Here is an 11,425-nt window from a genome sequence, read left to right as displayed (position 1 = left end):
CAAGGTGACTGTATAACTTTTCCAATTCTAATGAGAGGTGACGTGATTTTAGTCTTCTTGGATCTGAATGAGACACTTTTAGCTGTGGCGGCTGGCTGGTTTCAGTTACAGAAGGTGTGTATGAAACTGTAGTAATATGGAGTTTTGTTTGTTTGTTTGTTTGGTACAAGTGGAAAATACCGTCTGAGCCTGAGCTCACCTACTGTACTGTATGTTGATGTATACAGGACAGTGTGGAGCGGCTACATTGATTGGAACACAACAGTCTCTAGTGGCAAAACAGACACAGTGCACAGAAAAGCTATAAAAATTGCTTCCTGCCTGTGCTTGGCATTTTAAACATCAATGAAACAGTCCACTAAAAACGTTAACAAATGACAGACAAAGGAGTAAGCTCATGCTTGATCTGCAATGCTTGCTCTTTCGTCCCTCTAAATGGGCTGCACTGCTGATCATCAACTACACAACTAATAAAGCTAATCTTCAAAAGAAAAACATTGAAAAGATAGCCTGAAGTTATAAATAAAAAAAGCAGAGACATGAACTCAGGGAGAAAAGAAAATTGGAACGAGCTGGGTTAAAATACAGTTATATTTAGCTACACACGCACATAAAGTTAAAAAAAGCTGCAGAAATCTTTAAGATCCACAGTGAAGATACATCTGTGGAGTGAGCTAATCTCCTGTGAAAAGCAGGGAGGGGATGTGACTGACATCAAGAAACAGAAGATCAAAAAATTAAGGCTGACAAAAGGAGTGATTTTTTTTACTGCATGAATATTTAATCGGCTACATTTCCACCAGCTAAAATGAAAATATCTCTGAAAAGTGAAGGGGATTTAAAATAAACTTAAATCACAATGCCTGGATTAATGACAGCCAATGATGTTTTTGTCTCTCGATCTTCAGAGCCGAAAATCTACCACAAAAGACTGAAGCTCTGCATCAACCATTCTGCAGGGTCCTTGTCTCATCGGGGAGTAATAAGGCTTCTCTGTGTTTAAACACTGGCTAATACCTACTGTCAGCATGTCTTATAATACAGTTAATCATCAAGAGGGAGAGGGACAGTCTCCCAGCGACGCAGCAGCCTGCTGATGTGCTGTTGACAGGTCCGTGGAGGTGGAAGGGGGTGGGCAGTGTGGTGAGGGATGATTGATTGCACGTCAACAGAGCTTTGAGGTGCTGGGATAGGGATGGATGACCTGTTGAGATGCCCTCTAGGAACAGAGGAGCAAAAAAATTTTAAAATCAGATCAACAGTAAATAAGTGTCAGCAACAGCAACCAAGCCATCAAAACAAGAGTAGAGGCTGATATTCATTAAGAGCCAAAGGATTGGAAGGCAAATTCATGCTCGTCACGTTGAACGTAGCATGTTTAATGACACTGACACAGGACGCTCAGTGTGCAATGTGAGAGTGGCGTCATCTCCAGATGGCAGTCAGAGCCACCAGAAAGCAGCAGTGTGTGTGTGTTCCCAGAGCTTGCAGCCTCACCCGCTCCACCTTTGCAACCATGGCAACGCCGAGCAGGAGGTCCTGCTGAGGATGCTGTGCTGTCCTGAGGGGAGGAGCTGAGCTGGGTGACAGCTAAGCAGGTTTGCCTTGTGTGCTCTTTCCATGCATTGAGGGTTTTTTTTCTTATTTTCATGCTCAATCTCATTAATTTTGTCTTTTATTGTATCTGTAAATAGCTTAATCAATATGTTCACAATGACAATGGATCAAATGACTACATGTTATGTGAAAGGGTTTCTAGTGATGAATCTATAGAGAATTAGCGTATTACAAATTCTGCACTTCTACGGAACATTTCAGCATCTATGAGCTGTTTTGATTTTCGGGTCCACAACTTTACTCTTTTGGTTCACTCACCACCAATGGTCCGGAGTACAAAACAGAGCTAAAAGGAGTGTTCCTATTGGAATTAACTTTGTCAGGTGGACAGAGACATGTGAAAGACAAATGAATGCTAACGTTGCTCTGTAACTGCTGGATGCATAAATACGCCACAGTTTGCAAATAAGCTTGCCGTATCAACCTAAAAGATGATATGTCTGTATTGTGTTCACAACTTGTTTTTGCTGGCCCCAAATCGTGAAAAAAATCAGTTAATGCATCTTGTAGAACTGATCGTGTGTGTTTTTTCATGAGGTAAGGTACAATAAGACTCTTTTCTTTTTTTACACATACAGTACAGTATAAGGTTGTGAAGATTTTCAATGATCACGCTACATTTTATATCTTTGTGTGTACCATTACAGTAAATTACCACAAGTAAAACTGTCAGATGAAACAGCAGGTAAAATGTGACCACAACAGCTCACATACGGCTGTCATGCCTCAAGTATAAACTGCCAGTTGTGACTTAAAAATGCAAAGAGATTCCCTGCTGGCTGAGGAGTTTAAAGTGCTGACCCTGAAAGTCCCTGATTTTAATCCGGCCAGGGATCTTTGTTGCATGTCATTCCCAATCTCTCTCTCTCCTCTCATTTCCTCTCCACTGTTGACTCTGATAAAGACATAACATTTCCCCCACAATACTTACACACTAGCATGTGTCCACACGTGCTTTGACTGACAGCACATCTGTTTTCTTTTTTAACTGTTGTTTGGGGGGGGGGGTGGTCATCTCAGGACACATCATCATTTCACATGAGCGCAGCAGGTAACAATGCCAGTAGCAGCCTCCAGAAAGCAGTCAAGTTAACCCGGCCATGGAGATAATGAGGACAGCCTATCACATCTTGCGGCTCTCTTTCTTTTATTTGGCTGCTCTTGTTGAGCTCCGTCTGGCTGATTTATCTGAGCTCCAGACCTCAAAGGAAGCACAGAGCTAAACTAAGACTCGGGAAGCGGGCCAAACTGTCTTACTCAGATCTGGAGTATTTCTAAGTAGAAGGCACAGTTAAGTGCATATGAGGACAGTGTGTGTGTGTGTGTGTGTGTGTGTGTGTGTGTGTGTGTGTGCAAGCCCTGGGCATTAGCATCTAATGTGAATTTAAAAAAATATTTCATTTATGTGTCACTCCTTTTGAACTCTAGATTCCTTAGGCTTACACAATTGTGTGGATAGGGAATTTACCTTTGATAGAGTCAGGGGCATTGCACAAAAATTTGGGACCTGTTCATAAGCATTCTCTATGTGCCCCTCCCTGCATCAACAGCTATTCATTCTAGTATATATGTGGGCCCTCCTCACATGTATACTCGCATTTTCCCCTTAGTCCTATGTCCCTGAATAGAGTACAATATTACCAATGTGAAACTTAAGCTAATTAATTTAAAGATGACAGCCATTCAGGTAGCACAACAAAACAACAGATGATTTGCAGGATGAAGGCCTGCAAAATCCAGCTAAGAATACACCCTGAAATACAATGGTTACACTACAAAAAAAGACTCCAGTAATCTCTACAGAGAAATCAGAGCTCTTTGCGTTCATCGCCAGAGATGTAACCTGTATAACTTTGATGTATCAAAACCACATCTTTGCCACCAGTCTCCTCGGGGACAATATCTGAGGTAGGAGGAGTATCTTTCTCTGAGGGCATTGTTGTATATTTCATGCAGGAGAATCCCATTGCAAGTAATATTGAAACACATTTTCAGTGTGATTTTAATCAAAAATCTGTAGCCTAGGAGGAGAAAAAATGACTAATGCATTATAGACCAGCCTGCCAGTCTCAGATTAAGGTAACCCTGTGGGAAATGAGCTTTTCACTAATGTGAGTGCTTTTAGTTGAACATGAATTGCAGTCACAAAATCGCAATAACTAAGGTATATTAAGTAAAAATGTGATGCTTGCCTAACACACATTTCTGTGATAATGAACAGAATAAATGTATCAATGTAATCATGACACAGCCAGTAGCTGAAATGAGAGATGATAAATACTCTGGGATCTAGCTTGAGTCAGGAACTTGTGATGCCTTAATTATATACACTCTATATTCACAACTCCTTTTTGGAAAGGTAATAATTCCAGAAACTCTAAAACCAGATACTCTTGTTAAAGACTATTTGGATAATCAAATTAGGAGTCAAACTTTTACCGGTGGCATTTTAAGAATTGTTCCGTGCTATTGGAAGAGAGTCAGTTCTGTCTAATAATTATCAAGTGAATTTGTGAAAATATGGTCTCATGTTTTAATTTATATAAAGAAGGAAACAAAATAAAAAGTAAATATTCCCAGTATTTTACTGTGAAAATGTGCTGCCCCATTTTTGTTTTGCTTTACATTTCATGTGTATTGTTTATGTTTATTGGTTTGTCTTATCCCATGCATAAAGGAAAAGCCAATACAGGCCAGACCATGAAAGTGTTCCAGAGCTCCAGTCTGAAGGCGAGATCTCAGCGTGTTTCACTTTACAAACAACTACAATTAATTAAGGACACTTGTGGGTTTCTATTTGCAGTAAAGGGTAGTGAGGAGGAAAAGAACCACTGCCAATTTCTTACTAGGTGACTCAAACTCAAACTCACACAAAGTACTGATGCTTACAAACAGAGCACATCAACAATTAATCAAACACACCTCTACCTCAAACAAAGCTGCAGTGCCTGCATTTTGTAATCTCAGTAGCTCCGAAGAATGCTATAGTAAACAAATTAAACCATTGTTTAAAAAAAAAAATTAATTATTTCCAGTTTTTCAACAGCTTTTGGTTTTTAAAAAAGCAGCTGAACCTGTGTCTTGAACTGGTCGGTTTTAGAAACAGGCTGAACAATTGTGCAAGTAAATATCTGGTTAAATAAAAAGTAATTCATGACATTCCCAAATCAATTTTTGCCCTTTCCCTATGCAAAATAAATGGAAACAACAATAGTGCGATTTACTGAGGGGGAAGGGGTCGGAAATAGCACTCCTTGAAATGGTTTCCCCATCTCCTGAGGCTAAAGGCAATTTCATGCTCCAGCACGACTCAGGGGGACATCGGGACTAAAGGTGACTTCAAGGTTAACAGTGCAAACCTAATAAATATGTTGGAAATCCAGCAGTACAATAACAGCTCCTGGTCACACTCCTAAAATGCAATCCCAAGGTTTAATTCCTTGAGAAACTCATGATTTAGAATTTTCCAGCAATGAAGTGCCTCATAAATTGAACATGAAGGCTTGTGAAGGAAAAAAGGGGAAATATGACGAGTATTGAGAAATTGCCTTTTCCCAGTGTCCAGCCTATGTGTTGTTGTTGAGAGCCCAAGCAGTGTCAGTGTTCAGCCTGTTGCCAACCTTATCACTTGATTCTTGATGTGACAGACATCAATAATTCAGATGAACACCACAGTGTTGGCAGCTATTTAAAGATAAAAGGCCAGTCAAGTATACTTGTGTTTGCTGTAGATTTTAACTAGTGTCATCTGCAAACAAGCAACACGCGTGTTAACATGTCACTTCATCAGGCCTTCACGGAGACAGAGCGCGTACAAGTTTTCAGGCAAACCAAAGACTACAGCAGCTGTGTTCACTAGTTGGTTTCTCCTCTTTGGTTCAACGAGGGCAAATCGGTGAATGTCTGCTGTCTTCTGAAGTTTTTAGATGGAAAAAACTACATAAAGAAAGCAGAAACAACCTCAGATGATGAAGGGAAAAAGGCCAAAACTGTTTGGAAAATAAGACACTGTGTGTTGGAGAACAGTTGTGCAGTGTGTTTAAATTTTGAACAATGTTACTATTAACTTGTAGTCAAACTGTTGAAAAGACAATATGGGCATTGTCAACTCAAAGTGGTCAAAAGTCCTACAAATACTGTATGTAGTATTATGTCCGACCAGGGAACAAAAGCAAAGCTGTCCTTTCATTATGCGCATCTGATAGTTATGAGCCTACATTTGTAAATATACTGCACATACTGTATGACATGTGGGAACTAAATTCAGTTTTGTGTTACATGAATTTAAATGTTGAACAGCGATAATGTCAATGATGACAACAACATGACAAAATCCAACGAAGGTTAAAGTCAAGGGCAACTGGACTTGGTTGAATCACAATGCTTAACTGCTTAGTTTTGACTACAGGGGATGAAGAAAAGAAGTTCAAACGCAACAACATTGTGATTCAATACGTGTCTGGAGTATCAGAGAATCTCAGGAGGATTTTCAACAAACACAACATCCCTGTGTTTTTTAAACCCAAGAACACACTAAGACATATACTGGTACACCCCAAAGACCGCACACCCAAACACAAGAAAAGCAATCTAGTGTATGCGGTCCAATGCAGTGAGGAATGCACAAACCTGTATATTGGGGAGACTAAACAACCACTACAAAAACGCATGGCTCAGCAAAGAAGGGCCAACTCCTCAGGTCAAGACTCTGCAGTCTATTTACATCTGAAGGACAGAGGACACTCGTTTGAGGACCACCAGGTGCACATCTTAGACAGAGAAGATGGACGGTTTGAAAGAGGTGTCAAGGAAGCCATCTACACCAGGGTTGAGAAGCCGTCATTGAACAGGGGAGGGGGTCTACGCCACCACTTATCCCCCACTTACAATGCTGTCCTTTCATCACTTCCCAGGAAACTCAACAAATGTAATCTATTGGCCTCAGGTGAAGATGCCAACAATGGTCGTTCAGTCTTGGCCTCGGGTAGTCCTAACGACTGTAATGACTGTCGTTACAGCAACCACCAACACTGACGACCAAGCAGTATCGACGATCCTGGCAAACGACCCCACTGAGGTTAAATAGCTGAGTTTCCCTACCAGTCAGTCAGAACTGAAGAAGTCCCTTGGATGAGGGACGAAATATCTTCCAGTATCTTCAAACAAGTCCAGTTACCCTTGACTTTAACGTTTGTTGGATAACTATGACCTGGTTGACTGAGAATCTTCACAGACAACATGACAAAACAGCATGAACCAAACCAAGTGACAGTCGCCATCACTGAGAAGTAAAGCTAAAGCATGGATGTTTTATGTTACAGATCTCGTCATTGTTGCTTGATAGTAGCTAAAAAACAGTTCAAACTGGATAGGCTTTCTGTCCAAAAAGAGCATCTAATCTATCAAAATACAAACTGAATAACTAGCATAGGTCAAAGGTTACTAGCGTTGGTCTTTAAGACAATTCCGCAACTCATCCAAAAGGCCTAACGGACCTTTGACTAGATTTAGATTTTCTGGTCCCAGTACAGTAACTGACAAGCATAAAACCCCAAATCAAAGCTTTAAAATGATCATTTAAAACACTGTGGCTGACATCATAGACTACATCCATGTTTACCAATAGCACCTTGTGATGTTTGTTGAGATTTCAGTACCACGGACAGCGCCAGAGGAAAGCACAGCCTCTCCCTACAAACACACACACACACACAAACTATAGAATCACATCAGACAGTGATGATTTTCACATCATATTCATCTTCATCATCATATGCCAGACACCTGCCAATGATGTGGATGTTCTCAAAAAAAAAAATAAAATCAAGATGGCATTTATCACCTAGACAAAAAGGCACATGCAGTGACCATGGCAGCTTTGACAGGCCCTCCTATGTGTTTATCCAACAGCATCTGAAGAAAGCTTGGCATAAAAACAGCTTGTAAAAGATAACAGTGCAACCAAACACAACACAACAAATTCAAGCAAGAGGGCAGCTGCCATAGAATAAAAAAGCAACGTTTTAATAAAACTTTTGTTGACCACCCTGTAAAGTGAGCTTCTATATCTCCAGGGATTTACTCTGTGTGCATACGTTTGCCCCAGTGTGTGTCTCTTTGAATGGGAATTATCTAAACTCATAAGGGGGGATTATGTTTGCATATAAAGTATGATTGTCTTACATGCTCATCCTCCTTCAAGCATTTTTTGCGGTACTGGACGTGAGGTCTGCCGTCGACGAGTTGCTGAGGGGTCTTCGCTGCGTTTTCCTCGTCTGCAACCTGTCCACCGAGAAGGTGGCTGGCCTCAGGTGGGTGCGGGAAGGAATTGGTCGTATTGATCTTCCCGTTGAATCTCTGATACAGCGAAGCCATAATATAGGTCCAGTTCAGATAAAACAACTTACAGCATGTCAGAGCCACAGACGGGTCTCGCCTGATTCGGATTTTTGAGCAGATCTATTGGTTTTCTGTGCGCTTCGAGGAGAACCGATGGCAGGCAGCCAGTTTTCACCTCCGGGATGGAGCAAAAAGATAAGGTGAAGACACCGAGCTAGTAGCCTAAATAAGCATCTATGGATAGTGGATGACTCACAACCTGAATTGATGACCGATATAAAGCCGAATCCTTTCGCGCCGATGTTCTTTTTAGCTTTGTCCAGGCGCGCAGCAGACTGGTGGGCTGAAGGTGTCAATAGTTGCTCTCATCTGTATTCACAACACGTTGTCTCCCCTCTTCAGTTTCCTGATGCCTCCTTACTGCGAGATAGCGGGCGGATGCGTTGAGTTTCCGATCAGATATTCGAGCCCCACCAGACTGAGGGTGATTGTCCACAAAATAAAAGAGCAACAGATAATGTTTCGACACTTTCGGCTCTGTTTTTGAGTGGACTGTCCTCACTCGTGAAGAGTGTGAAGGACGCAGAGAGCCCGGCGATCCTCTCCGCAGACGCGCTCTGCATGAGAAGTGACCAGAGAGCAGCTTTTACTGTAGCGCTACTGTCACTGCACTTCTCTGGGCGCTGTTTTACGCACCGACACTGCACACGTTTCAATTGAATGTACCTTCAGTTTTTAAACCTCTGATTAACAAGTCGCACTCATTTATGATTTCATGAACGGGGTCATAAAATTATCTCCCAAATGATTGCAAATGGTCCCAAGACGGAGCTCGAGTGCCTCTCTGTGGCGCACAGAGATTAGGGCAGGCTGACCACACACCTCTACATAAGGTGCAAAACAACACTATAATATAGCCTATAATGACATTCTTGCTTTGCTCACGATTTCTGAGAGAATTGATGTCTTAAAAATTGAGTGAATCGACATCAATACACCTATACATTTTTTCCACTTTCCTAAAATAACAGGAAAGTAAACTCATAAGCAAGTGTTTTTACCCTGCAGTTGAGCAACATGCAAGGCATTTAGATTTATAAATACTTTCCTTAAAATTCCATCCTACAGTAATAATTCAAACCATGAAAGTGTCTCTTCCCCCTCTTAATTTATGCAGTCTCCCTCCTTCTATCATATATTTTCAGTCAGTCCACATCCACAAGTGTTATTCAGCTCATACACTACATTGCAAATGATTTCATGCTTGAAATGCTCACAGAGGCCAAAGTAACGCAGCTTTCTGGTAAATGCCGAATATTGGCTTATATGTGGGGGTGGTGGGGCTCTTGAGTCAAAGTGTTAAAATTTCTGCTATCCCTGTCATGAATGCCACAGGCGAACACCCCTCAGCCTCTCACTATGACAGCTCAAACTGCACTGGAGCTGAGCTGTATTTCTGGGAAATAGGTCATCCTCACAGGGGTACAACTTCAAAGCAGCACTAAACCCTGGCTCAAAACAGCCCCCCCACACATTTAGTTGAAGACCTGTGTTTTGCATCTCCCATTAAGTCAAATCAACCTCATTTTGTAATCTTTTGGAAAGAGTACTCAAAGCTGGCTGACTACAACAGCAGATTGTTTTTTTTTTATTCAACTTTGAACAAAGAGTTTACATTTTTTTATACAAATGGTGATTCATCTCTAGTTCTGAAAGAACTGCTGGAGGCTCATTGATTCATGACTTGAATTATGAATGTAACCTCTATAATAGGATTTGTATTTGGAATAAAGAATATTGATTTCAAATGTTTGGACATTCATTCAAAAGCAAGGACGAAGGACATTACTGCCAAATTAAAGTTAGTCCCCAATCCCTTCCTTTGAATCAATTTCCATTTGACTCAGAGTATAATTCACAAACAAATTGAATTACAACTTTGCTTGGTGCTTTTTGCTGCAGACATTTATGCTGTGGAGCTGAACATCTGGGCTTCCAGCGGCTTCCTCTTAGACAGAGGCTCACCTTGGTCCCTATCATCATTTGTTTCTCTAGTTCATAAATGCCTTTCCTGGGCCTGCGAACCCCCGGGGAAATAGGTCCGAGTCATTTGACATCCATCCCAGCCTCTCTGATAGATGTCTTCCAATCTCCCTCACGTTGTTGGGGAGCTATTGTGAACCGCCTGGCTGCTTTAACGCTCCCCTCAGGACCGTGCTGGGGAGCCTGGGCTTAGCTTGACTCCCCTATCGCCTCCTTGCAGATACAGCAGCTGACTGGAGCTATGCCTTTCCCCGGCTCTCACAAACATCACTGCAGTCAAGCTCTGCTTTATAAAAGGGGAAAATCTGGACAGGCATGTAATAGCAGCAAAAATTATGATGATAGCTGCGGCATACCTAATAACTCTGTGGGTAGCAAATGTTGCTGCTGGAACCATTACAAGTTAAAACTTATTTAAAGTTGTTTGGGACAAAGTAGTTATATGTCAGGTTTCTGTGAACTTTATGATGCTGCGAGTGATGGCTTTAACATACTCTGTTGGCCAATAAGCTCGGTGAGTTTACTTTTGATTCCAGAGAAGAATTTATACACCAAAGTTACCAAAGTATTAAAGTTAAAATGCACAGATGTTATGTTATTATATAAAAGGCCAGAATTAAGTCATTTGCTTTCCCTTTACTGTTGAAATGCAATAATCCCAAAAATACTAGTGTTCACATGTTCCCCAGAGTGCTGGAATACTCAGAGGCAGCCTGCAGGTCAAATCCCACCACTGCATAAAAGATCCATTAAGCAAGAAAGACTGAACTGGAACCTAGAAGTCTGAGAAACAGAAATGGAGAGCAAACTTTTGTGCAGCATGGGAAATAATTAGGGAAAAAAAGTAGTAAATTGGAACAAATTAGTCTTTTTAACGCTTTTCTTTTTTGTTTTAGTTTTACGAGAAGTCATCAAACCTCAAGAAAATAGCATGAAGCACGTTTAAGATTATTAATAATATTCAAAATATGTAAAACAGAGCTAAGTGGGAGGACTAGCTTGAGGCCTACCTCTGTCACAATGCAATCATTTGTATGTGATGTATAATATGTATAATGCAATGCACTTGTGATGCACACATTCATGTGTTTGCATCAGCTGAAATGCCACAACAGCCTAACTTTTCCATCTGCATGCTGTGCACCGCAACAAAGTGACACACAAATTAACTGAATGGTAGAGCAAGCAGATCAATCAATCAGTGTCTGGTGGGAGTGCAGTAATATCTAATTTCCTCTGAACATCACTCAGCTGAATAAGGAAATTACTGCGCCTCTCTTTCCATGCATGTAACAAAATGGATTTAGTTACAGCCCACCATAATCACATAATTTTCCACCATTTTCCATTTGGTATTAGCTGGACACTAATGATTTCCCTTGATGCTGAGCTGAGCCAACCATGGCAACAAGGTTTTTTTTTTTTT

General features: G+C 41.0%; 1 long non-coding RNA gene across 1 annotated transcript in view; it reads right to left on the bottom strand.

The window, feature by feature from the left end:
• Window positions 1–809: 809 nt before the first annotated feature.
• The window catches only part of LOC123971924, a 49,435-nt gene continuing 38,819 nt past the window's right edge, over window positions 810–11,425 (bottom strand). The window contains exon 3 of the long non-coding RNA XR_006825333.1: window positions 810–1,219. This is a non-coding gene — a long non-coding RNA (uncharacterized LOC123971924). The remainder of the gene's footprint in view (window positions 1,220–11,425) is intronic.

This window comes from Micropterus dolomieu, linkage group LG06, assembly GCF_021292245.1.
Source record: "Micropterus dolomieu isolate WLL.071019.BEF.003 ecotype Adirondacks linkage group LG06, ASM2129224v1, whole genome shotgun sequence".
In the NCBI taxonomy this organism is placed as follows: domain Eukaryota; kingdom Metazoa; phylum Chordata; class Actinopteri; order Centrarchiformes; family Centrarchidae; genus Micropterus; species Micropterus dolomieu.
This window is presented reverse-complemented; position numbering and strand designations above follow the sequence as displayed.